The sequence below is a fragment of the Amblyraja radiata genome, unplaced genomic scaffold (assembly GCF_010909765.2).
Source record: "Amblyraja radiata isolate CabotCenter1 unplaced genomic scaffold, sAmbRad1.1.pri S89, whole genome shotgun sequence".
In the NCBI taxonomy this organism is placed as follows: domain Eukaryota; kingdom Metazoa; phylum Chordata; class Chondrichthyes; order Rajiformes; family Rajidae; genus Amblyraja; species Amblyraja radiata.
The window spans coordinates 673,431-701,327 of record NW_022630172.1 but is presented as its reverse complement, the minus strand read 5'-3'; the positions used below and the strand labels follow the sequence as shown (position 1 = coordinate 701,327).

Genomic DNA, 27,897 nt, shown 5'->3' with positions numbered 1-27,897 from the left:
CACCGAGCAGATGGTGGGGGGTGGGGGGCTCACCATCCTCGTCTCTCCGTCCACGGCACCGGCTCCTAAGCCCTGCAGGAGGGGAACACAGAGGGTCAACAAGCTGGCAAACAGGACATTACAGATCCGATCTTTGGCCGGAAGCAAGGTGGCGGAACAAGATGGCGGAGGCTGGTTGCTAAAGTGGGTCCTATAATCACCCATGAATCTGCCCATGACCGCACTACGTGTTTTGCGTAGGAGTATGCCATCTTGCTCTGCTATAAGATCTTTGATTGGTTCTAGCCCAAGTGGGAGGAGAGTTAGAAGTGAGTCAGAGAGGGGAAAACAATTGAAAACTGAGGAATTTCGTTTGTAAATTAGGCAATTTATCAGTCAATATAAGCAAGATGGCTATTAGGGAGCAGCAGTGAGGGAGCGGCCTTGTGCGGGAAGTGCCCTGTGAGAAAAGTGCGAGTCTTTGGCTCGAGAGTCTTCGGCGAGGAGGCTGAGGGGAGGAGGCTACGCAAAACGCTGGAGAGGGAGAGACGAAAGAAGGATATGTCAGGCAAGGACACTGCTGGTGCCTCTGGCTGCTACAAATGTGAGGTGCATCCAGGTACAGCTCCTGAAGGACCGTGTTAGGGAACTGGAGAAGCAAGTGGAGGACCTCAGGTTCATCCGAGAAACTGAGTCGTTCCTCGACAAGTCCTACAGTAAGATTGTTACACCTAAGGTACTAGAAGAGAGAAGGTGGGAGACAGTGAGAAAGGGAGGGAAGCATGGAATGCAAACGTCCCCAGGTGTTGTACCTCTTGTGAACAGGTTCACCCACTTGGAAGCTGTCGGGACAGAAGACGTTATTACATCGAGCGGCAGACTGGCTTGCGAAGCAAAAAGGGCTGTTGAGCCAAAACCAAAGAGGCCAACGTCAGGCAACGTCATTGTAGTGGGAGACTCCATTGTTAGAGGTACGGACAGGGGTTTCTGCGGCAACAGATGGGATTCGAGGATGGTGTGCTGTCTTCCTGACGCCAGAATCCAGGATGTCACGGACAGAGTGCAGAAAATCCTCAAGGGAGAAGGTGAACAGCCGGAAGTGGTAGTGCATGTCGGCACAAATGATGTCGGAAAGAAGGGGATGAATATTCTGCAGCGTGACTTTAGAGAGCTCGGAAAAATGCTGAAAAGCAGGACCTCCAGGGTTGTTAGCTCCGGTTTGTTTCCAGTTCCCCGTGCTGGCGAGAGCAGGAACAGGGAGATATGGGACCTGAATGTGTGGCTGAGGAACTGGTGCACGGGCAGGGATTTAGATTCTTAGATCACTGGGATCTGTTTTGGAGTAAAGGGGAACTGTACAAAAGGGACGGATTGCATCTTAACAGGTGGGGGAACCAGGATTCTGGCAGGCAGGTTTGCCACTGCCACATGGGTGGTTTAAAACTCAATAAGGGGGTGGGGTGTCAAATGGGATAGTTGAGGATGGAGTTAAAGGGAAAGGGTTTCTTAAATGTGTGAGCGGAGAGGCAGAGGGGTGTAAAATGAGGGTAGAAGCAATAGGTAGCAAGGTGAAAAGTTAAAGTGGCAGGCAGACAAATCCAGGGCAAAAATCAAAAAGGGCCACTTTTCAACATAATTGTATAAGGGGTAAGAGTGTTGCAAAAACAAGCCTGAAGGGTCAATGTCTCAATGCAAGGAACATTCCATATAACCATATAACCAAATAACAATTAAAGCACGGAAACAGGCAATCTCGGCCCTACAAGTCCGTGCCGAACACTTATTTTCCCCTAGTCCCATCAACCTGCACTCAGAACATAACCCTCCATTTCTTTTCCATCCATATACCTATCCAATTTATTTTTAAATGATAAAATCGAACCTGCCTCCACCACTTCCACTGGAAGCTCATTCCACACAGCTACCACTCTCTGAATAAAGAAGATCCCCCTCATGTTACCCCTAAACTTCTGTCCCTTAATTCTGAATTCATGTCCTCTTGTTTGAATCTTCCCTACTCTCAATGAGAAAAGCTTATCCACGTCAACTCTGTCTATCCCTCTCATCATTTTAAAGACCTCTATCAAGTCCCCCCTTAACCTTCTGTGCTCCAAACAATAAAGACTTAACTTATTCAACCTTTCTCTGTAAATTATTTGCTTAAACCCACGCAACATTCTAGTAAACCTCCTCTGTACTCTCTCTATTTTGTTGACATCTTTCCTATAATTGGGCGACCAAAATTGCACACCATACTCCAGAATTGGTCTCACCAATGTACAATTTTAACATTACATCCCAACTTCTAAACTCAATGCTCTGATTTATAAAGGCTAGCACACCAAAATCTTTCTTTACCACCCTATCTACATGAGATTCCACCTTCAAGGAACTATGCAGTTATTCCTAGATCCCTCTGTTCAATTGCATTCCTCAATTCGCTACCATTTACCATGTACGTCCTATTTTGATTTGTGCTGCCAAGATGTAGCACCTCACACTTATCAGCATTAAACTCCATCTGCCATCTTTCAGCCCATTCTTCCAAATTGCCTAAATCTCTCTTTAGACTTTGGAAATCTAATCTTCGTAATAAGGTGGATGAATTGAATGTGCAGATTGTTATTAATGACTATGATATAGTTGGGATCACGGAGACATGGCTCCAGGGTGACCAAGGCTGGGAGCTGAACATCCAGGGATATTCAATATTCTGGAGGGATAGACAGAAAGGAAAAGGAGGTGGGGTAGCGTTGCTGGTTAGAGATGAGATTAACACAATAGAAAGTAAGAACATTAGCTTGGTGGGTGTGGAATCGATATGGGTAGAGCTGCGAAACACTAAGGGGCAGAAAACGCTAGTGGGAGTTGTGTACAGGCCACCTAACAGTAGTAGTGGAGTTGGGGATGGCATCAAACAGGAAATTAGAAATGCGTGCAACAAAGGTAAAACAGTTATAATGGGTGACTTCAATCTACATATAGATTGGGTGAATCAAACTGGCAAGGGTGCTAAGGAAGAGGATTTCTTGGAATGTATGCGGGATAGTTTTCTAAACCAACATGTAGACGAACCAACGAGAGAGCAGGCTATTCTAGACTGGGTATTGAGTAATGAGGAAGGGTTAGTTAGCAGTCTTGTTGTGCGTGGCCCCTTGGGCAAGAGTGACCATAATATGGTTGAGTTCTTCATTAGGATGGAGATTGACATTGTTATTTCAGAAACAAGGGTCCTGAACTTAAAGAAAGGTAACTTTGAGGTTAGGAGATGTGAATTGGCCAAGACAGACTAGCAATTGATTCTTAAAGGGTTGGCGGTGGATATGCATTGGAAGGCATTTAAAGACTGCATGGATGAACTACAACAATTGTTCATCCCAGTTTGGCAAAATAATAAATCAGGGAAGGTAGTGCCTCCGTGGATAACAAGGGAAATCAGGGATAGTATCAAAACAAGGGATGAAGCATACAAATTAGCCAGAAAAAGAAGCCTACCAGAGGACAGGGAGAAATTCAGAGTCCAGCAGAGAAGGACAAATGGCTTAATTAGGAAAGGGAAAATCGATTATGAAAGAAAACTGGCAGGGCACATAAAAACTGACTGCAAAAGTTTTTATAGATATGTGAAGAGAAAAAGATTAGTTTTGGTGTTGAATTTCTTTATGAATACTGTGTTGTATTTTTATTAGTGTGCTGCAAGGACATCAGAATTTCCCCTGAATAAGGGGATTAATAAACTATCTATCTATCTATCTATCTATCTATCTATCTATCTATCTATCTATCTATCTATCTATCTATCTATCTATCTATCTATCTATCTATCTATCTATCTATCTATCTATCTATCTATCTATCTATCTATCTATCTATCTATCTATCTATCTATCTATCTATCTATCTAAAACAAATGTAGGTCCATTGCAGCAGGATACAGGTGAATTGATCATGGGGAACAAAGACATGGCAGACCAATTGAATAATTACTTTTGTTCTGTCTTCACTAAGGAAGACATAAATAATCTGCCAGCAATAGCAGGTGACCGGGTGTCAAATGAGATTGAGGAATTAACCCCACTTTTTAAAAAGGGAGGGAGAGAGAAAACGGGGAATTACAGAGTAGTTAGTCTAACATTGGTAGTGGGGAAACTGCTAGAGTCAGTTATTAAAGATGAGATAGCAGCACATTTGGAAAGTGGTGAAATCATTGGACAAAGTCAGCATGGATTTACGAAAGGCAAATCATGTCTGACGAATCTTATAGAATTTTTCGAGGATGTACCTAGTAGAGTGGATAAGGGAGAACCAGTAGATGTGTTATATCTGGACTTTCAGAAGGCTTTCGACATGGTCCCACATAAGAGATAAGTATACAAACTTAAAGCATACGGTATTGGGGATTCAGTGTTGATGTGGATAGAGAACTGGCTGGCAGACAGGAAGCAAAGAGTAGGAGTAAATGGCAGGCAGTGACTAGTGGGGTAACGCAAGGCTCAGTGCTGGGACCCCAGTTATCTTAGATTACTAAAAGTCTGTTCTTGACCGGGTTTGGCCATCTGTGCTGTGATCTCCGCGAGAACGCCGCTACCTACGGCCGTCATTTTTGGCCACCTTGCTCAGAGCCCCCCTCCGCCGTATGTGTGCCGAGGATTTTTCCTGTCGATGAGAAATGACAAAGATGTTAATGTTTTAACAAAATTCCCCATTCTCCCTGCTGCCCCTGCTGGTGGCAGGGGGGAGGGACTATAAAACCAGGAAGTGGTGTGCCTCACAGTCTCTTCAAGATGGAGTAAGGCAGAGGGTCTCCGAGATGTGAATAACACTGAACACATGTCTACTCAAATGTAAGTGTCCTTAGTGGTTCTAAAACGCTTGCAGAATGTGTCTATTGGTTCTAAAATGTTTGAAAAAGCGTTTATTGGCTCTAAAATGTTTGCAAAAAGTGTCTCTTTTGGTCCTACAATGCTTGCATAATGTGTCTTTTTTGGTTCTAAAATATTTTTTAGGTTCTCCCCCCTCCCTCTCCCCCCCCTCCTCTTCCCACCTCTCCTCTTCCCACCTCTCCTCTCCCCCCCTCTCCTCCCCTCTCCTCCCCCCTCCGCCTCGTCCCATCTTTTCCCTCCCCCCCTCCCACCCTCCAGCCCCTCCCCCACCATTCCCCCCTAAAAACCCCCTCCCCTCCACACACCCCTAACCCCTTCCCTCCACACCCCCCCTCCCTGATCCCCACCTCTCGTCGCCCTTCCTCACACACATCTCTCTCCCCCTCTCCCATCCCCTCTCCTCGCCGGTCGTCCCCCTCCCTCTCCTTCCCCCCCCCCTACCCCGCTCTCTCTCTCTCCCCTCCTCCCATCCATCCCCTCCCCCACCCTCCCTCCCCTAAACCCCCTCCCCACCACACCGCCTACCTTCTTCCCTCCCCCCTACCTCCCACTCCCTGCTCCCCACCTCACAGCACCCCCTCTCTCTCCCCCACTCTCACCCTCTCTCTCTCCTCCCCCACCTTTCCCTCCTCACCCACCCTCCCTCTTCTCCTCCTCTCCACCCCCTCTCCCTCTTGCCCCTCTCTCTGTGTCTCTGTCTCTCTCTCTGTCTCTGCCCCTTCTCTCTCTGCCCTCACTCTCTACCCCCCTCCCCCCCTCTTTAGATGTGACTGCAGGTTGGGGGCTATGCGTCAGTAGATAGGGTGGTTATGGGGTAAAAGGAGCAAATTAATAATATTAATATAATATCAAGGGGGGTAATTAGCGTGAGTGCTGGGGGGGGGGATAGTTAGTGTGTGTGACGCTGCATGCCACCTTCACCCCCCCCCCCCCCACAACCGCACGTTGGGGGAACAGACCCAACGGGTCTGCACTTGGTCTGGTTTACAATATATATTAATGATTTGGACGAGGGAATTGAATGCAACATCTCCAAGTTTGCGGATGACACGAAGCTGGGGGGCAGTGTTAACTGTTAAGAGGATGCAAGGAGGCTGCAAGGTGACGGATAGGCTGGGCGAGTGGGTAAATGCATGGCAGATGCAGTATAATGTGTATAAATGTGAGGTTAACCACTTTGGTGGCAAAAACAGGAAAGTAGACTATTATCTGAATGTTGGCCGATTAGGAAAAGGGGAGATGCAACGAGACGTGGGTGCCATGGTACACCAGTCATTGAAAATGGGCATGCAGTGAAGAAATCGAATGGTATGTAGCATTCATAGCAAAATGATTTGAGTATAGGGGCAGGGAGGTTCCACTGCAGTTGTAGAGGGTCTTGGTGAGACCACACCTGGAGTATTGCGTACAGTAGATGGGTTATGCATGCAACCTATAATGTAGCTACCTCATCACCACTAACCACGCCCCATCATATTAGTATAACTGTAGTATCCTCCCTTTGTTCCCCCCACTAGGTTCCAGTACGCCTGAAGGCTGGATGCAGTCAGTGCTGGGACGTGTGTGCCATGTGCTATATTAAACTCACAGTAAAGCTTACAGTGTGTCAGTAATCACTCCTTTACATGGCGTCAGAAGTTTAGAACTCGCGTTTCCCGTTTACCGGTTTTCATTTATTTTGTCCCCGTTAGTGCCCAGTGTTGGGTTTCCCTTGACATGGCATCCTCATGCCGAAAGCCATCTCCCCTTGTCTTCGACGCTGACATTGCGGAGCGATGGTCGACTTTTGTGATGGACTACACTCACTACGTCAATATTGCGCACCGGAACGACCCAGCCGCGGTCAAAGCATCACTCTTGCTCAACCTGGCTGGTCCCGACGCAATGAAGAGAGCTCAAGCCTTTGTCTACGAACCAGCGGTCCTGGATGACAACGACCAGCCGGTCGAGCCAGCTGAATCGGCCGACGACCCGGTATGTCTTTTGCGCAAATCCGCGGAGATATGTGACCTGCCCTCCAACCGTATACCGGAGCGGGCCAGGTTCTTCTCACGCAAGCAACAGCCGGATGAACCTGTTGAATGCTTCATCGCCGACCTGCGGCACCTTGCCCAGCGGTGCCGATTGGAAACCATGCGCGACCAGCTCACCAGAGACATTCTCGTCACTGGTATGATCGATCAGAAGCTGCGTGCCGACCTGCTGCAACGGCCTGACCTAACCCTGACTCAGGCAATGCATGCGTGCCGCATTGCCGAAGTGGTCACCCCTCCTCATGGACAGAGGGGGTCTGACAACCGAGCCATAAATTTAACTGGTGTTGCTGGACAACGACGGATAAAGGACAACTTTCGCCCTCCACCGCGGCCCGTTCGTACACCCCGGGACCCGAGATCTAAAAAGTGTCCTAACTGCAACTACGTGCACTCCTCAGAATCACAGTGCCCAGCCCTTGGGAAGACCTGCAATTTCTGCGGGAGAAGAAACCATTTTGCAGCTGCCTGCTGGTCCCGTGGGAAAGTGCCCTCAGCTCCCAGACAACTCCTAAACAACCTTCTACAAGTTGATAGCGAGATGGATTCTCAGCCCTCTGTTGACGCTGCCCCCGACTCTGAGCTCAGCTTTTCCACGGGAGATGTAAGTATTTACACTCTCCTCCACAGCCGATCTCGCCTCCCCGATCCTTCTGTGAACATAACTGTAAACAATAAGTCCTTCTCTGCTAAACTTGACACGGGGGCAAAAGTGAACGTAATGTCAACAAAGCTGTTCCACCAAATAAGGAATAATGAGCTGCTGATTGCAGACCGCTCTGTTTTGCGTGCCTATGGGGGAGAGGAACTAACACCTGTGGGGAGGGCGACTTTCCACTGCGTGCTGCAGAAATCTTCCCAGGACCTGTCTTTCTTCATTCTGGACAGTGACTGTGTGACGTTGCTGAGCAACCAGGCCTGCCAGGATCTTGGTCTGGTGTCGTTTGACCCTACGGTCCACGAGGTGCAAGCTGTGATGGATCCACTATCTGAATACCCAGACCTGTTTGACGACAAGTTGGGGAAGCTGCCGTTGGTGTACAAGATCGCGACTGACCCATCTGTGGTGCCTGTGATCCGTCCACCCCACAGAGTGTCTTTTGCCATGAAGGGCAAGGTGGAGAATATGCTGAAGGACATGGTCAACATGGGAGTGCTGGAGGCTGTCAGCGATCCAACCGAATGGGTCTCCACCATGGTCGCCACGTTGAAGAAAGGAAAAAATGAGATACGGGTATGCATCAACCCTAAGGACTTGAATATGGCGATTAAACGGCCCCACTACCCCATGAGGACTGTCGAAGATGTTGCCGCCCAGGTGGGACAAGCCACTGTGTTCTCCGTCCTCGATGCCAGAAGTTCGTTTTGGCAGATAGCCCTGGACAAACGCTCCACGGACCTGACCACGTTCAGCACGCCCTTCGGCAGGTTTAAGTTTTTACGGTTGCCGTTCGGCATCAACTCCGCCAGCGAGGTATTTCAGCGTTCAATGGAACAATTATTTGCAGGTCTGCCCTGCGCGATTATTGTGGATGACATTCTGGTCTATGGGAGGGATGTGGCCGAACATGACCACAACCTCTGGCGGATTTTGGACCGTGCTCGGCAGATAAATCTGAAGCTCAATCGGTCAAAGTGCAAGTTCCGGGTGCCTGAGGTCACATATGTCGGCCACATTTTCACGGCCCAAGGGTTGAAGCCAGACCCGCAAAAGACCAGCGCCATCTCAGAGCTGCCCGCCCCGACAGACGTGGTCAGTCTGCAGCGTTTCCTGGGTATGGTGAATTACCTGGGGCAGTTTATCCCCGACCTCAGCGAGTTGAGCGCACCCCTGAGACAGCTCACAAAGAAGGACATTGCCTGGGCATGGTTTCCACACCACCAGCAGGCGTTTGACCTGCTAAAGTCGAGGCTGGTCAGCACACCTACCCTGAAGTTTTTTGATCTGCTGCGTCCGATCGTGGTCACTTGCGACGCCTCTCGATTTGGTCTGGGTGCTGCCTGCCTACAACCCCACGCTGATGACTTGCTGCTGCCTATCTCCTATGCCTCTCGGACCATGACGGACACAGAGCAGCGCTATGCTCAGATAGAGAAGGAGCTGCTGGCGGTGGTTTTCGCGTGTTCGAAGTTTAAGGACTTCTTATTTGGCACCAGGTTCACCGTTGAGACGGATCACCAGCCACTGGTAACGATACTTAACAAACCAATACACTGCGCTCCTGCCAGGCTCCAGCGGATGATGCTGCAGCTACAGCGCTTTGACTTTAAAATCATCTATAAGAGGGGCACCGAGATGCATGTGGCTGATGCACTGTCCCGGGCCCCCCGGGCCTCCTGCGTCCAGCACCCCTTCGAGCAGTCGGACTTACAGGTACTGAACGTTAACTTCGTCCCTTCTCACCAGCTGCAGTGCTTGGTTGAACATACCACTAACGACCCCGACCTGCAGCAGCTTGCTGCTGTCATCAAGCGCGGGTGGCCCACCAAACGAAATTCGTTGCCTGCCAGCGTCCACCCCTATTTTTTGGTCCGCGATGAGTTAGTTCTCCGTGACGGTATTATTATCAAAGGACACAAAGTGGTCGTCCCTGCCTCGCTGCATGGCTTGTATTTTGATGCCGCCCACATGGGTCATCCCGGGGCAGATGCCACTATCTCACATGCCCAGGAACAGTACTACTGGCCGGCCATGGCTAAATACATCCAGGCCAGGGTGGATTCCTGTCCGGACTGTCACTCGCTTGCCCCGCATCAGCAAAGACAGCCACTTTTGCAGCAGCCTGCCCCTGACATGCCCTGGTCTTCTCTGGCGGCCGATATCTTCGACTGGCGTGGGAGGCAATACCTTGTGCTAGTAGACTCTTACTCGAATTGGTTCGAAGTGGACCTCCTCCCTGCCATCACCTCCGAGATGGTGATCAGCAAGCTTCGCCGCCACTTTGCCACGTTTGGTTCCCCTGTCCGGCTGCAGACAGACAACGGTCGCCAGTTCACCAGCGCCGAGTTTCGAGCGTTTGCCACAAAGTGGAACTTTAATCATTTCACTAGCAGCCCAGAGTACCCGCAAAGCAATGGTCTGGCTGAACGGGCGGTCCGCAGCGCTAAGCACCTGCTTGAACAAACCCGCCTCTCGAACGGGGATTTCTATCAGGGTCTCCTGAACCTTCGGAATATTTCCAGAGACAGTACCATGGGATCCCCTGCCCAGCGACTCATGTCCCGAGTTGTCCGCCCTCCGATGCCTATTGCCCAGCAGTCCCTGATGCCTAAAGTCCTGCAGCCTGCTGATGTCCAGAAACGTATTGCCCAGAAGCACGAGATCCAGCGACGATCGCATGATAAATCCTGCCGCCCTCTTTCGCGACTGATGCCTGGACAGGTCGTCCGTTTGCAGACGCCCACCGGCTACTCCCGACTTGCCACCGTCGTCGGGTTTGACAGCGCGCCACGGTCCTACCTGGTGGATTTCGAGGGGACTGTATACCGACGCAGCCGCCAGCACCTGTTGGCGGTTAACGAGCCCAAACCACCTCTTGCGATTCCGTATACCCCTCCATCGCGTGTCGAGCTTTCCCCCACTAACGTACCATCTGCTCCCAGCATGCCACGGTCGGTCCTTTTGCCTCGGGTACCCCCCCCTGCTCCTCCCGGGTTTGCTCCCCAGGCTCTGCTGTCTCCTGCAAGGTCTTCTCTCTCTCCAACTTCAGCTCGTTCTACCCCTTCATTCTCACCTGGCTCACCTGTGCCTCTCCGTTCCCCCTTCAAGCTGGGTTCCCCACCCGCCTTCTCTCCCCCTCCTGTTTCTGTTCCGGTCCCTCCTCCTATTCTTTCGGGCGGGGAGGGTGAGGGTGCTGTGCGCACTCGCTCAGGTCGGATTGTAAAACCTCCGGCTCGCTACGGAGAATATGCTTAGCTTTGCAGGTACTGTATAATAAACCTGCTACTGTAGTAACTTGTTTGAATTGTAAGGGAAAGGATGTAGATGGTTTATGCATGCAACCTATAATGTAGTTACCTCATCACCACTAACCACGCCCCATCATATTAGTATAACTGTAGTATCCTCCCTTTGTTCCCCCCACTAGGTTCCAGTACGCCTGAAGGCTGGATGCAGTCAGTGCTGGGACGTGTGTGCCATGTGCTATATTAAACTCACAGTAAAGCTTACAGTGTGTCAGTAATCACTCCTTTACAGTTTTGGTCTCCTAATCTGAGGAAAGACATTCTTGCCATAGAGGGAGTACAGAGGAGGTTCACCAGACTGATTCCTGGGATGTCAGGACTTTCATATGAAGAAAGACTGGATAGACTCGGCTTGTACTCGCTAGAATTTAGAAGATTGACGGGGGATCTTATAGCAACTTACAAAATTCATAAGGGGTTGGACAGGCTAGATGCAGGAAGATTGTTCCCGATGTTGGGGAAGTCCAGAACAAGGGATCACAGTTTAAGGATAAGGGGGAAATCTTTTAGGACCGAGATGAGGAAAACATTTTTCACACAGAGAGTGGTGAATCTGTGGAATTCTCTGCCACAGAAGGTAGTTGAGGCCAGTTCATTGGCTATATTTAAGAGGGAGTTAGATGTGGCCCTTGTGACTAAAGGGATCAGGGGGTATGGAGAGAAGGCAGGGATGGGATACTGAGTTGAATGATCAGCCATGATCATATTGAATGGCGGTGCAGGCATGAAGGGTCGAATGGCCTCTACTCCTGCACCTATTGTCTATGTTTCTATGGCCCTCTCTTGTCTCTCTCTCTGTGTAACTGGCTCGCTTTCTCCCTCTCTCTATCCATCTGTCTCTCTCTGTCTCTCTCCGTCTCTCTCTTCTTTCTTTCTCCCTGTCTCTCTCTCTATCTCTCGCTCTGTCCCTCCCTCTCTCTGCATCTCACCTCTCTCTCTCTGTCTCTTTCCCATCTGCCTATCTCTCCCTACGTGCCTCACTGTTTTTCTCTCTCTCTATCTGTCTCTGCATCGCTCTCTCTGTCTGTCTCTCTCCTTCTCTTTCCCTCTCTATCTCTCTCTCTCTCTCTCTCTCTCTCTCTCTCTCTGTATCTCTTTCTCTATTTCTCTCCCACTGTTTGTCTCTCTCAATTTTCAATTTTTAAATTCAAAAACTTTATTGGCATGATAAAAAAGACATTGTTATATTGCCAAAGTATATAACATGACATACATATTTAAGATGCATAAATATAAATACAAGTCTACAGTGCATGGATAGATATGTCCCTGTACATAAACTCGCAATAGGCCTATAGCCCTTTATAGATGCTACACGTTCTTGCAGCTGCAGCAGTACAACACAAAAGCAAGTTTAGCAATTCAATATTCATTTCTAGGTGTCAGTTAATGTCGATTAGTGTGTGCGTACCTATGTGCATGTTGGTCATTCGCTGTCTCTCAGGTTGTGGCATGCTGTTACGTATTGTGCCGTATTTCCTTAGACAATTATTATTCTTAGTTTTGATGTATCATCTAGTTCTTTAAAATCAGGGGTTGCCACACTGAGTTTGACAAAGTATGCTTTCCATGTTTTGTCAAATTTTTTGCATTTTAGGAGGAAGTGTACCTCTGTTTCAACCTCATCTGTCAAACAGTGGCCACATATTCTGTTTTCTCTTGGTTGCCAGAATCTCTTCTGTCTTCCTGTCTCTCTCTTTCCCCCTCCCTCTGTCTCTCTCTCTCTCACATGCTCATAGATACATAGAAAATAAGTGCAGGAGTAGGCCATTCGGCCCTTCGAGCCAGCACCGCCATTCAATATGATCATGGCTGATCATCCAACTCAGTATCCCGTACAGCCTTCTCTCCATACCCCCTGATCCCTTTAGCCACAAGGGCCACATCTAACTCCCTCTTAAATAGAGCCAATTAACTGGCCTCAACTACCCTCTGTGGCAGTGAGTTCCACAGATTCACCACTCTGTGTGTGAAAAATGTTATTCTCATCTCGGTCTTAAAGGATTTCCCCTCTATCCTTAAGCTGTGACCCCTTGTCCTGGACTTCCTTGTCTCTCTCTGTGTCACTCCCTCTCTCTCTGCCTCATTCTCTCCCTCTCTCTGTCACCCCCCCTCCCTCTCTCTCTGTCTCTCTCTCCCTCAGTCTCTCCCTCTCTCGCTTCCTCTCTCTCTCCCTCTCTCTGTATCTCTCTCTGTCTCTCTCCCTCAGTCTCTCCCTCTCTCGCTTCCTCTCTCTCTCCCTCTCTGTCTCTCTCTGTCTCTCTCTGTCTCTCACTCTCTCTGTCTCTCCCATCTCTGTCTGTCTCTCACCCCCTCTCTCTGTGACTATATCTGTCTCCCCCTCTCTCCCTCTGTCTCCCTCTGTGTCTCCCACTGTCACTCTCTGTCTCTCTCTGTCTCTCGCTGACTGTCTCTCTCTGTCTCTCTCTCTCGCTGTCTCACTTTCTCTGTTTCTCACCGTCTCTCTCTCTCTCTCTCTCTCTGTCTCCCTCTCCGTTTCTCTGTCTGTTTCTGTCTTTCTTTCTCTCTCTCTGCATCTCTCTCTATTTCTCGCTGCCCCTCTCTCTATCTCTCTCTGCTTTTCTCTGCCACTGTCCCTCTCACTGACACTCTCTCTTTCTCCCCCTCTCTCTTTCACCCTCTCTATCTTTCTCTCTCGCTCTCTCTGTCTGCCTCTTAGTCTGTCACTCTGTCTCTCACTGGCTCTGTCTCTCTCTCCCTCAGTCTCTCCCTCTCACTCCCCGTCTCTCTCTTCTCTCTCTCTCTCTCCATTTCTCTGCTTCACTAACTCTCTCATTCCTTCTCTCTCTCTCTCTCTCTGTCTCTCTCTTGGTCTCCCTCTCTCTCTCCCTGTCTCATGCTGTCTCTCGCTGTCTCCCCCCCTGTCTCTGTCTCTCCCTCTCTACATCTCAGTCTCTCTTTCTCTTTGTCTCTCTCTCTCTCCATCTCTGTCTGTCTCTGTCCCACTGTCTCTCTCTCTCTCTCTCTGTCTGTCTGTTTCGCTGTATCTCTCTTTGTATCTCTCTCTCTTTCTCTCTCTAGCTATCTCTCTCTCTCTCTCTCTCTCTCCCTCCCCCCCTCTCTCACTCTCTCTCTCTTTGTATTGAGAAGTTGGGAGGTCACGTTGCTGTTGTACAAGACGTTGGTGAGGTTGCATTTAGAGTATTGCATTCAGTTCTGTGCACCGTGTTACAGGAAATATGTCGTTGAGCTTGGAAAGGGCGCAGAGAAGATTTACAAGGATGTTGCCGGGACTCGAGGGGCCTGAGCTACAGGGAGAGGTTGGGGCAAAGGGCTGGGACTCTATTCCTTGGAGCACAGGAGGATGAGGGGTGATCTTATAGAGGTGTACAAAATCACCAGAGGAATAGATCGGGTAGACGCACAGAGTCTCTTGCCCTGAGTAGGGGAATCGAGGACCCGAGGACATGTGTTCAAGGTGAGTGAGGGGGGGGTGGGAAAAATTGAATAGGAATCTGAGGGGCAACACAGAGGGTGGTGGGTGTATGGAACGAGCTGCCGGAGGAGGTAGTTGAGGCTGGGACTATCGCAACACTTGGACAGGTACATGGATAGGACAGGTTTGGAGGCAGGTGGTTCTTGTATAGATGGGGCATGTTGGTCAGGGTGGGACTAGTGTAGATGGAGCATGTTGGTCGGTGTGGGACTAGTGTAGATGGGGCATGTTGGTCGGGTGGGACTAGTGTAGCTGGGGCATGTTGGTCAGGGTGGGACTAGTGTAGATGGGGCATGTTGGTCGGTGTGGGACTAGTGTAGATGGGGCATGTTGGTCAGGGTGGGACTAGTGGGTTGAAGGGCTTGTCTCTTTCTCTCTCATTCTGTCTGTCCGTCTCTCTCTCTCTCTCTCTCTCCCCCCACACTGAAGTCACACCAGCTTCTAATTTTCAGCCGGTTTCCTTTACTGTGTGTCTCTCTCTGTCTCTCTCTCTCTTTCTATCTCTCCCTCTATCTCTCCCTCTCTATATCAATATATCACCCTCTCTCTCTCTCTGTCTCTTTCTCTATTCATGTGTCTCTCTCTCTCTCTGTGTCTCTCTCTCTCTCTCTCTCTCTGTCTGTTTCTCTCTCTCTCTCACTCTCTCTCTGTCTTTCTCTCACTCTGTCTCTCTCTCACTCTCTCTGTATCTCTCTCTATGTGTCTCTCTCCCTCTCTCTCTCTCTCCCTCCCCCTTCTCCCTCCCCCTCTCCCCCTCACTGTCTCTCTCGGTCTCGCTCTCTCTCTCCCTCTCTGTGACAGAGGATTTGGGTGAACATAGACCCATTCCTGCCAACCGTGGGCCTAACTGCAGATAGATACATAATGTACTCAACACATAGGACAGGAAAGGAAATGATCTGCAAATATAAATGCCATTGGCCAGGACAGATATTTGTAAGGACTTGTTCTTTGTAAGAACCGCAATGGAATGGAATAAACGAGACAACAATATCGTCTAAATGTTTAAGAAGGAACTGCAGATGTTGGAAAATCGAAGGTAGTCACAAAATGCTGGAGTAACTCAGCGGGTGAGGCAGCATCTATGGAGCGAAGGAAATAGGTGACGATTCGGGTCGAGACCCTTCTTCAGACTCAAGAACCATTTCCTTCACTCCATAGATGCTGCCTCACACGCTGAGTTTCTCCAGCATTTTTGTCTAACAACAAGTCAAATCACCTTCACTGGACAATAGACAACAGGTGCAGGAGGAGGCCATTCTGCCCTTCGAGCCAGCACCGCCATTCAATGTGATCATGGCTGATCATCCCCAATCAGTACCCCGTTCCTGCCTTCTCCCCATATCCCCCGACTCCGCTATCTTTAAGAGCCCTATCAAGCTCTCCCTTGAAAAAACATCCAGAGAACCGGCCTCCACCGCCTTCTGAGGCAGAAAATCCCACAGACTCACAACTCTCTGGGTGGAAAAGTTTCTCATCTCCGTTCTAAATGGCCGACGCCTTATTCTTAAACTGTGGCCCCTGGTTCCGGACTCCCCCAACATCGGGAACATGTTTCCTGCCTCTAGCGTGTCCAAACCCTTAACAATCTTATATGTTTCAATACGATACCCTCTCATCCTTCTAAACTCCAGAATGTACAAGCCCAGCCGCTCCATTCTCTCAGCATATGACAGTCCCGCCATCCCGGGAATTAACCTGGTGAACCTACGCTGGGCTCCCTCAATAGCAAGAATGTCCTTCCTCAAATTAGGAGACCAAAACTGTACACAATACTCCAGGTGTGGTCTCACCAGGGCCCTGTACAACTGCAGAAGGACCTGTTTGCTCCTAGACTCAACTCCTCTGGTTATGAAGGCCAACAGGCCAAAACGGCACACAATACTTCAGGTGTGGTCTCACCAGGGATGGAGGGAGAGGGAGAGAGAGAGAGGGCAGATGGTGAGAGAGGAGGAAGAGAGAGGGGAGAGAGAGAGAGAGGGAGAGAGAGAGAGGGAAGGGGAGAGATAGGGAAGGAGAGGGAGAGGGGGAGAGAGAGAGAGAAAGGGGGTGAGAGAGAAAGGGGGTGAGAGTGAGGGGGAGAAAGAAGGGGAGAGAGAGGGGGAGGGGAGAGAGGGAGGGGGAGAGGGGGAGGGGGAGAGAGAGGGAACCGCCTGCCAGTGCCTGTGCATGCTCCCCCTGCTGCATTAAAGGGAATGCATGCATCACTGGCTGCATTGCTGCCTCTCCCGCTGCATCGCAGAGCTTTTATCCTCACCTGAACTTCACAGCTGCATTCCCGCACCACTTCCGGTTGGGTGGCGAACCTCTCGTCGTAAAAGGCGCCTCCGGCAGGAAGGGGGACGATTTAGAGCGGCGCACCGGCGCTGGGAAAGTGGGACGGCGGGTCTCAGACGTCCGGGTGGAGGGCGAAACGCCGAATGTTGGTTCCGGGTGGTTCTTTGGTGCATTGAGGGTGGGATGGAGAAGAAAAGGGAGGGGCAGAAGGAAAGAGGGAGAAAAAGAGAGAGGGAGAGAGAGAGGGAGGGAATGAGTGTGAGAGAAAGTTTGGGAGAGTTTTGAAAAGTTTTCAGAAACTTTTGAGAACGTTTTTACAAAGTTTTGGAGAAATTGAGAGAGAGGGAGAGAGAGTGTGAGAGAAAGAAAGGGATGAGGGAGGGAGAGAGAAGTATTCACCTCCCTCCCTCTCTGACATCACGGTGCCCAGCGGTAGAGTTGCCGCCTCACGGAGCCAGAGACCAGGGTTCCATTATTTGGCAACCTAAAAAGCTGCCTAGGTTGTCCGTACACAAAAATGCTGGAGAAACTCAGCGGGTGCAGCAGCATCTATGGAGCGAAGGAAATAAGTGACGTTTCGGGCCGAAACCCTTCTTCAGACTGAACGGGTCTGAAGAAGGGTTTCGGCCCGAAACATCACCTATTTCCATCGCTCCATAGACGCTGCTGCACCCGCTGAGTTTCTCCAGCATTTTTGTGTACCTTCGATCTTCCAGCATCTGCAGTTCCTTCTTGAACACTTTGCCTAGGTTGTCCGGCTGGCAACAGGGAAAAAATGGTAAGCGAGAGCCCTGGGGGGGGAGCGGGGGATTGAACTTACGTAGACGTGATTGTACAGATCTGCAGCTTCACCTTCTCCCCATTAACATCGACCGTCTGAATCTTGAAATCCACTCCGATAGTAGTGATGTAGCTACCTGTAAGAGAGAGAGAGAGAGAGAGAGAGAGAGAGAGACAGAGATAGAGAGAGAGAGGGAGAGACGGAGACGGGGAGACGGAGTCGGAGAGATGGAGAGAGAGACAAAGAGCGAGAGAAAGACAGAGAGAGGCGAAACAGAGAGGGGGAGGGGGAGAGAGACAGAGAGACGGAAGGAGAGGTAGGGAGGGAGAGGGAGAGAGAGGTGGAGGGGAGAGAGAGGTGGGGAAAGAGATGTTCAAACACTTCGGGAAACAGACCCTCCTGTCCTCGCCCCTCCCTCTCCATTTCGTTCTCCCTCTCACTGCTCCTCCCTCCTCTCTCTCCCTCGCTCCCTCCTTCCTTCTCTCTCGCTCTCCCTCCTCCCCCATTCTCTCTCACCCCCCCCCTCCTTCTCTCCCTCCCCTCTCTCTCTCCTACCTGAGAATGTGTTTTCAGCAAACCAAAAGTAACAAACTGCTCTAGAGTGAAAACCTGTTGAGTGAAATCACAAGATCATCTGGGATGATCATGGGGAGAAGGCAGGCACGGGTTATTGATTGGGGATGATCAGCCATGATCACAATGAATGGCGGTGCTGGCTCGTAGGGCCGAATGGCCTACTCCTGCACACATTTTCTATGTTTCTATGATAGGAGCAGAATTAGGCCATTTGGCCCATCTAGTCCACTCCGTCATTCAATCACGGCTGATCTACCTCTCCCTGCTAACCTCTTTCTCCTGCCTTCTCCTCATAATCCCTGACACCTGCACTAATCAACAATCTATCTATCCCTGCCTTAAATAAATCCACTGACTTGTGGCCTCCACCCCGTCTGTGGCAATGAATCCCACAGATTCACCACCCTCTGGCTAAAGAAATTCCTCCCCATCTCCTTCCTTCAAGATTCTCCTCCATGTCTACAAAGCCCTCAATGGGCTTGCCCCCACCTACATAAAAAGTCTTCTCACCCACCACTCCACCTCCAGGCCCCTCAGATCGGCCGACTTGGGGTTGCTGAATATCCCACGGTCTAGGCATAAGCTCAGGGGCGACCGCGCCTTTGCGGTTGCAGCCCCTAGACTGTGGAACAGCATCCCCTTTCCCATCAGAACTGCCCCCTCCATCGACTCATTTAAGTCAAGACTAAAGACTTATCTATACTCCCAAGCCTTTCCTGATGTCCTCTGAGTGAGGGCTACATGTATATATGTATGTAGTTTGTTTTGTTGTGCTAGTCTTATAACAAATGTAAAGCACTTTGGCCAACGAGAGTTGTTTTTTAAATGTGCTATATAAATAAATGTGACTTGACTTGACTTGAAGGAACGTCCTTGAATTGGGAGGTTGTGCCCTCTGGTCCTAGACTCTCCCACTAGTGGAAACATCCTCTCCACATCCACTCTATCCGGGCCGCCCACTGTTCGGTGACGTTTCAATGGCCCCCCCTTGTTTACCCACTTACTTGGCCTCCACCGCCGTCTGTGGCAACGAATCCCACAGATTCACCACCCGCTGATAAATATCATCATTAATAAACTTCACACCCTCTCTTTAACCCGACAGGAGAGTGGGGAGGAAACTTCACTGTGTGTGTGAGAGAGGGAGAGTGAGAGGGAGAGGGGGATGGAGGGTGGGGGAGAGAGAGGAGAGGGAGGGAGTAGGGAGGGGACAGTGGGAGTCAACCTCTCTCTCCTCACACCATCTTTCTCTCTCTCTCCTTCTCTGTATCGATCTATCTGTCTATCTCTCTCTCTCTCCACCGCTCCTATCTCTCTCTCCCCTCCTCCTATCTCCGTCCCCACTCTCTCTCTCTCTCCCCTCCTCCTTTCAAAACTCTTTAGATTCTGTTCCTGAGGATTGGAGGGTAGCTAATGTAACCCCACTTTTTAAAAAGGGAGGGAGAGAGAAAACGGGGAATTACAGACCAGTTAGTCTAACGTCGGTGGTGGGGAAACTGCTAGAATCAGTTATTAAAGATGGGATAGCAGCACATTTGGAAAGTGGTGAAATCATTGGACAAAGTCAGCATGGATTTACAAAAGGTAAATCATGTCTGACAAATCTGATAGAATTTTTCGAGGATGTAACTAGTAGAGTGGATAAGGGGAACCAGTGGATGTGTTATATCTGGACTTTCAGAAGGCTTTCGACAAGGTCCCACATAAGAGATTAGTATACAAACTTAAAGCACACGGTATTGGGTGTTCAGTATTGATGTGGATAGAGAACTGGCTGGCAGACAGGAAGCAAAGAGTAGGAGTAAACGGGTCCTTTTCACAATGGCAGGCAGTGACTAGTGAGGTACCGCAAGGCTCAGTTCTGGGACCCCAGCTATTTACGATATGTATTAATGATTTGGACGAGGGAATAGAATGCAACATCTCCAAGTTTGCGGATGACACAAAGCTGGGGGGCAGTGTTAGCTGTGAGGAGGATGCTAGGAGGCTGCAAGATGACTTGGATAGGCTGGGTGAGTGGGCAAATGCATGGCAGATGCAGTATAATGTGGATAAATGTGAGGTTATCCACTTTGGTGGCAAAAACAGGAAAGTAGACTATTATCTGAATGGTGGCCGATTAGGAAAGGGGGAGATGCAACGAGACCTAGGTGTCATGGTACACCAGTCATTAAAAGTAGGCATGCAGGTGCAGCAGGCAGTGAAGAAGGCGACTGGTATGTTAGCATTCATAGCAAAAGGATTTGAGTATAGGAGCAGGGAGGTTCTACTGCAGTTGTACAGGGTCTTGGTGAGACCACACCTGGAGTATTGCGTAGTTTTGGTCTCCTAATCTGAGGAAAGATATTCTTGCCATTGAGGGAGTGCAGAGAAGGTGCACCAGACTGATTCCTGGGATGTCAGAACTTTCATATGAAGAAAGACTGGATAGACTCGGTTTGTACTCACTAGAATTTTGTAGATTGAGGGGGGGATCTTATAGAAACTTACAACATTCTTAAGGGGTTGGACAGGCTAGATGCAGGAAGATTGTTCCCGATGTTGGGGAAGACCAGAACAAGGGGTCACAGTTTAAGGATAAGGGGGAAATCTTTTAGGACTGAGATGAGGAAATCTTTTTTCACAGAGAGTGGTGAATCTCTGGAATTCTCTGCCGCAGAAGGTAGTTGAGGCCAGATCATTGGCTATATTTAAGAGGGAGTTAGATGTTAGAAGTGGAGTTGGGATCACGGAGACATGGCTCCAGGGTGACCAAGGCTGGGAGCTGAACATCCAGGGATATTCAATATTCAGGAGGGATAGACAGAAAGGGAAAGGAGGTGGGGTAGCGTTGCTGGTTAGAGAGCAGATTAACACAATAGAAAGGAAGGACATTAGCCTTGAGGATGTGAAATCGTTATGGATAGAGCTGCGAAACACTAAGGGGCAGAAAACGCTAGTGGGAGTTGTGTACAGGCCACCTAACAGTAGTAGTGGAGTTGGGGATGGCATCAAACAGGAAATTAGAAATGCGTGCAACAAAGGTAAAACAGTTATAATGGGTGACTTCAATCTACATATAGATTGGGTGAATCAAACTGGCAGGGGTGCTGAGGAAGAGGATTTCTTGGAATGTATGCGGGATAGTTATCTAAATCAACATCTAGAGGAACCAACGAGAGAGCAGGCTATTCTAGACTGGGTATTGAGTAATGAGGAAGGGTTAGTTAGCAGTCTTGTTGTGCGTGGCCCCTTGGACAAGAGTGACCATAATATGGTTGAGTTCTTCATTAGGATGGAGAGTGACATTGTTAATTCAGAAACAAGGGTCCTGAACTTAAAGAAAGGTAACTTTGAGGGTATGAGACGTGAATTGGCCAAGAGAGACTGGCGATTGATTCTTAATGGGTTGACAGTGGATATGCAATGGAAGGTATTTAAAGACTGCATGGATGAACTACAACAATTGTTCATCCCAGTTTTGCAACAAAAAAAAATCAGGGAAGGGAGTGCATCCGTGGATAACAAGGGAAATCAGGGATAGTGGTGAATTAGTGGAATTCTCTCCCGCAGAAGGTAGTTGAGGCCAGTTCATTGGCTATATTTAAGAGGGAGTTAGATGTGGCCCTTGTGGCTAAAGGGATCAGGGGGTATGGAGAGAAGGCAGGTACGGGATACTGAGTTGGATGATCAGCCATGATCATATTGAATGGCGGTGCAGGCTCGAAGGGCCGAATGGCCTACTTCTGCACCTATTTTCTATGTTTCTATGTACTTTAACCCATAATAACTCTTATTTTATTTCAAATCTTCTAGCTTTTCTTCTATTTTATTTTAAATGTTTTAGCTATTAATCGACCTGACATGATAATTTTGGTTATAAGTGGAGGAAACCGACTAACGTTGGATGATACTTTACTAGGGGGGCAAAGCCCAGTGCATAATTCCATCGACGGAGGTCAATTTAAAATTAATCCTACCCACCATAGGTGGCTTTTTTGTAAGATATTGCTTTTTTGATAACTTACACTGACCTTTTTTGTTAATTCACTATTATGAGTTGTATGATTTAACAATCTTTATGAACACTTCATTTTATGATTTTCTCTTTCCCTTAATTATGTTTAATAGTGCCAGGAGATGTAAAACTAGTGAAGAAATAATGAAGGACAACCCTGGTCTCGGGATTTCGAGGAACTTTGCTGCATCACATGAATCATATATTCTGGTAATAATAGCCAATTCAAGATAATAGTCGAATAAACACCGGAGGTCTCACTTTCTGTAGTTGGAACATTAGAGGTGCGAATGAGCCAATTAAGATGGGTAAAATTCTGGCACAATCATTATATGTAAATCATTAAACATGGATATCGCTTTCCTACAAGAAACGCATTTGAAACAACAAACTCAGATCAGATTAAGGGCTAACTGGATAGGTCAAACCTACTACTCCGCATTCATTTCTAAACCAAGAGGCACAGCCATTATAATTCGGAAAGGTATACCTTTTAAATTAAAGAAGTCCATATCTGATTTTCACAGTATTTCTTTGTTCTCCTGTTCCCAGAGTTTTGCTCTGTCTGTCTCTAGCTAGTAGCATCCTCCCAAAGCCTGTCGGGATATTGACATCCAGTCCCAGGCTATAAGATGTTTCCAATGTTGGGAGAGTCTAGGAAAGGGGCGGGGAACCTTTTCATGTTGGAATGCCGCATTAAGTTAGCTGTAATCTATTAAGGCCGCATCCAGGAAACTTCAATTAGATAAACTTCAAAATGTACATTATTTTGTTAAAATAGCCCTCATGACTTACTATTGTTTAAGTTGTGGCCGTCAGTCGCGGAGGATTATTTTGTGGAATCTTCTTTTACTCTTTAGTATTTTAAATACGTTCATTTTAAGATTAAAATTAAAATAATAAAAGACAAACAAAATATTAATAAAAATAAAAGGATTTGTTCTACAAAATTTGGATTCATTCAAAAGGCCGCAGTTAATGGTCTAGAAGGCTGCAGGTTCCCCACCCCTGATCTAGGACCAGAGTTTCGTAGTCTCGGAATTAAAGGGCGCTCTTTTAGAAAGAGGAGGTGGAAGTGAGGAAGAACTTCTTTAGTCAGATGGTATTTAATCTGTAAAACTCATTGCCATAGAGGGCTGTGGAGGCCAAGTCAGTGGATATTTTTAAGGCAGAGATAGACAAATTCTTGATTAGAGCAGGTATCAAGTGTTATGGGGAGAAGGCAGGAAAATGGGATTAGGAGGCAGAGATCAGCCATGATTGAACGGCAGTGGACCCAATGGGCCGAATGGCCTAATTCTACTCCTATAACTTGTGAACTTTACCTGCGTTATATTATAGATACCATTAGTTTAGAATTAATCAATTACGTTTACATTAACTGAAAACTTCAGTTTAGAAATTGATATGAATGTTATTCAAATGGATTGATATTAAAACAATTTGTGTATCTATATCACTACCCACCAAGTTCATGATTTTCGATATTCTACTAGTGTTTGCTTTCTTCATTTCTTCCTTTGCACTGCATTTACAAAGACAAAAATATACATATTTTTTAATAATTTTAACATTTTAAATAATTAATACCCAGTCAATATTCATGCTGGGAATACCATCACTGATTGTCCATACTTCAGTTCAGCAATTGATACAGCTGTACCTCTTGTAAGTTCCTGGTTCTCAAAGGAAAGACACCTGAGAATGCATTTGTCTACCGGGAAACTGCAACAAAGCCTCTCAGCCAGGACATGGAGGTACGCAGGATGAAATCTGCAGGACATGTACTCAGAATGTCACCAGAACGGGCACCTAAGATAGCAATGCCAACCAGACGGAAGAAGGAAAATAGGACAACCAAAACTCATATGGAGGCGAACACTCCCGAAGGATTTGGAAGCCCGGGACACAAACCTATCGAGGGTGGAAGATGGTGCACATGACCGAACAGAATGGCCAAAGCTTGCTGACCAATGAACTCAACAGTGTGGGAGGAACTAAGTTTAAGTCGAAGTCCAGCACCTACGTCTTAAGGTGCAAACTTTCAAATTCTCAAAACACCACGGAGTTATGATTCAAACAGCATCCTCGTAACAACCTGAACTCTAATTAGAACAGGAGTCATGGGTTATGGGGAGAAGGCAGGAAAATGGGATTAGGAGGCAGAGAGCAGTCATGATTGGAAATGAAATCCACAATATACTGAACCCAAATACCTATCCTGGAAATTAATTGTCTGTCTGTCTGTCTATCTGTCTGTCTGTCTGTCTGTCTGTCTGTGTCTGTCTGTCTGTCTGTGTCTGTCTGTCTGTCTGTGTCTGTCTGTGTCTGTCTGTCTGTGTCTGTCTGTGTCTGTCTGTCTGTCTCTGTCTGTGTCTGTCTGTCTGTCTGCCTGCCTACCTGTCAAAGGCAGGTGCGTTCCACCAAGACTGACAGATGTTGGACATAGAAAGTATTCAATGGATACACGTAATGATCCACTGTACATTGTGCAGCAACCATCGTTTTGTTTCACATTGATAGCACCTGTTTTTCTTTAACATATCCATTTACTGGCAGAACCCTGTACTAATTATCTAATTTATAAGCAATCACTTCTCAACCATATTTTTCACAAACAGACATTGGAACTCTGTAGTTAAATGCAGCAAACATAGAAATGAATTGCTATCAAAGCCAAGAACACAATGTATTAAATTAAATCAGAGCTAGATATGACACTTCTCCTCCCCATCCCCCCCCCCCCCCCACACCCTCTCTCTTCCTCTTGCCCCACCTGGAATGGGCGCCTACAATCCCACACCACCCCTCCCCCAATGATCACAATGAATGGCGGTGCTGGTTTGAAGGGCCGAATGGACTACACCTGCACTGTTTACAAAACAAAAACAAAACACAACCCAGAGCAGTAAACAGGAGCCGGCCCTTTGGCCCGCAGTGTCTATGCCCAATATAAACGCATTTCTACCTGCACACCATCCTGATCCAGGTGCCCACCAGCCCAGTTAAGGTCAGCAGCAGCTCCACTCACTGAAGAACAAAATCAAAACGTCGCCCACAACAATAGCAAAAAAAATGAAAATAGTAACAAAAATAAAAGTGAAGAGGGATGAACTTCACCCAAAATAACAAAAAATAGGAATAACTAGACCAAGTGCTCCCTCTCTATATATTCTCGCTCTTCCTCTCTCACTATCTCTATATCTGTCTCTCTCCCTCTCTATATATATTATGTCTCTCTACCTCTCTCCCCCTCTATCTCTCTCTCTCTATTTCTCTCCCTCTCTATATATATTCTTTCGCACTCTCTCTCTATATATATATTTCTCTATCTGTCCCTATTTCCCCCTCTCTCTCTCTCTATATCTATATATATGTCCCTATTTATATGTCCTAGTGGCGGCGCGGCTCTGGCTGCAGCGGCTCTCCGGCAGTCCTGTTTGTTTTGTGTTTTTTGGGTTGTTTATTTTCGTTTTGGTTAGTCTAGTTTTGGTTTTTAGTTTGTGTTTGGGGGGGGGGGGGGTTGAAACGGGGCTTGCTGTCTCTCCCTGCGGGGGAATGCGACTTTTATGTCGTATTCCCCTTCTCTGCCTCCGTCTGCGCTGAGGCCTAATGGCGGAGCTGGCGACCTCGAGGCTCAGGAGGCAGAGCCCGCCAGGACTCACCCTGGGCCCGCTGCCGTGAGGACGGCCCGGCTCGGGGCTGGAACAGGGCTTCCGTGAGGGGCTGTGACGCTACCGTGAGGACGGCCGGCCCGAGGAAGGAACGGTGCTCCCGTCGGAGTGGCCGAGCTCGGGGAGGTACGGCGTTCCCAGCCCGAGGGAGGAGCGGCGCCCGGTCAGGGCGGCCCAGCCCGAGGGAGGAGCGGTGCCCGGTCGGGGCGGCCCAGCCCGAGGGAGGAGCGGTGCCCGGTCGGGGCGGCCCAGCCCGAGGGAGGAGCGGTGCCCGATCGGGGCGGCCCAGCCCGAGGGAGGAGCGGTGCCCGGTCGGGGCGGCCCAGCCCGAGGCTGAGACGGTAACGGCACTCACGTGAGGGCGATCCGGCTCGGGGCTGGAACGGTGCTCCGGTGGCTTGCACGGTGTTCTGGCGGCGGTGGCCTGAGTCCGGGGTTCGGCCGCGGGCCAGCGGCTGTGTCAGCAGGACTGGTGAGCGGCAGCTTCGACCACCCCGGGCCGCGGTGTTTGAGCCGCGGGACAGTTGTAACATCGCCCGGGGGGTATCGCCTCAGCGCAGAAGGAGAAGAGGAGGGAAGAGACTGGATACCTAAGACTTTTGCCTCCATCACAGTGAGGAGATGTTGGGTGGACTCACTGTGGTGGATGTTAATATGTGTTTATTGTTGTTTTTTATTGTATTGTATTGTATGTATGACTGCTTCAATTTCGTTCAGACTTCGGTCTGAATGACAATAAAGGCTATCTAATCTAATCTAATCTAAATCTATTTCCCTCTCTCTATCTCTCTATATATATCTGTCCCTATTTCCCTCTCTCTCTATCTCTCTATATCTATATATATATCTGTCCCTATTTCCCTCTATCTCTCTATATCTATATATATATCTGTCCCTATTTCCCTCTCTCTATATCTATATATCTATATATATATCTGTCCCTATTTCCCTCTCTCTCAATCTCTCTATATCTATATATATATATCTGTCCCTATTTCCCTCTCTCTCTATATATATATGTCCCTATTTCCCTCTCTATATCTATATATATATGTCCCCATTTCCCTCTCTATCTCTCTCTATCGCTCTCTATTGCACTATCTCTCTCCCTCTCCCTATATATTCTCTATCTCTTCCTCTCTCACGATCTCGCTATATCTCTATCTCTCTCTATATCTCCCCCTCTCTATATATCTCTATCTCTCTGTCACCCTCTCCATATATATATTCTCTATCTCTCTCTCTGATTCTCGCTATATCTCGATCTCGCTATATCTCTCTCTGCCTATATCCCTCCCTCTATCCCTTCATCACTCTCTATATCTCTCTCTGTCTCTGTCTCCCTCGAACTCTCCTGCCGTGGTTACCGTTGGCAACGTCCCATAGTGATGTCATAGATGCGCTCGGCAGCTTGTGATTGGTGGACTGTTAATGCCCCTCCCCCCCTCCCTCCCCCTCTCTCTCTCTCACCGTTCAGTGCGGATCGGCTCCATCTTGGGCGGCGGCGATACGTCATATCCGGGCTGCAACCTGCGGGGCAACGAGCCGGGGCTGTGCGCGACGTCATTTCCGGGCTCATGCCCCCTCTCTCTCCCTCCCTTCGAGCGGGGCGGCCCTAGCCCGGAAATGACGTCGCCGCCCTTTGCCCCGCACTCTGCGGGGCGGCCTCAGCCCGGAAATGACGCATCTGTCGCGGCCAAGATGGAGCCGATCTGCACTGGACGGTGAGAGAGGGAAAGAGAGAGAGGGGGAGAGAAGGGAGAGGGGACGGAGAGAGATGGATTGAGTAGAGAGAGAGAGTGAGAGGGTAGAGAGAGGGGGAGAGAGAGAGGGGCAGAGATATAGAAGGTGGAGAGAGAAGGGAGGGAGAGACAGAGAGGGGGAAGTTGAGGAGAGAGAGAGATATCTGAGCGGTGGGGCTGAGAGGGGCAGGAATAATGGGAGAGGTTCAGAGAGAGAGGGAGAGAGGAGACAGTCCGGGGGAGGGAGGGAGGGAGAGAGACTGGGAAAAAGGGGTGAAGTGAGTAGTGGGGGGAAGCAGGGAGCAAAGGGAGGGATTCAAGGGGGAGTGGGTTTGGTGCCGAGGGGGATGAATGAGAGGGGAGCAGGGAACTGGGGGGGGGGGGGAGAGAGTGAAGTGAGTCAGGGAAGGGGGTAGGGAGCCTGGTGGGGGTTCACATCGTTTGGGGGTGGGGAGGAGGGGGAGGGAGCAAATGGGTAAGGAGCAGGAGGCAGCAGGGGTAAGGGGCAGGGAGCCACAGGGATGAGGTCACA

The 27,897-nt window shown here is 48.8% G+C and overlaps 1 long non-coding RNA gene across 2 annotated transcripts; it reads right to left on the bottom strand.

Moving 5' to 3' along the window:
* On the bottom strand, nucleotides 1–27,123 carry LOC116969616. 2 transcript variants are annotated; one of them, XR_004410856.1, is made up of 3 exons: nucleotides 27,094–27,123; nucleotides 17,416–17,512; nucleotides 1–72 (listed from the first exon to the last, which is right to left on the bottom strand). It is a non-coding gene; the product is annotated as an uncharacterized LOC116969616 (long non-coding RNA). The 2 variants fall into 2 exon arrangements; XR_004410857.1 differs by lacking the exon at nucleotides 27,094–27,123 and adding an exon at nucleotides 17,932–18,093.
* Nucleotides 27,124–27,897: the final 774 nt, after the last annotated feature.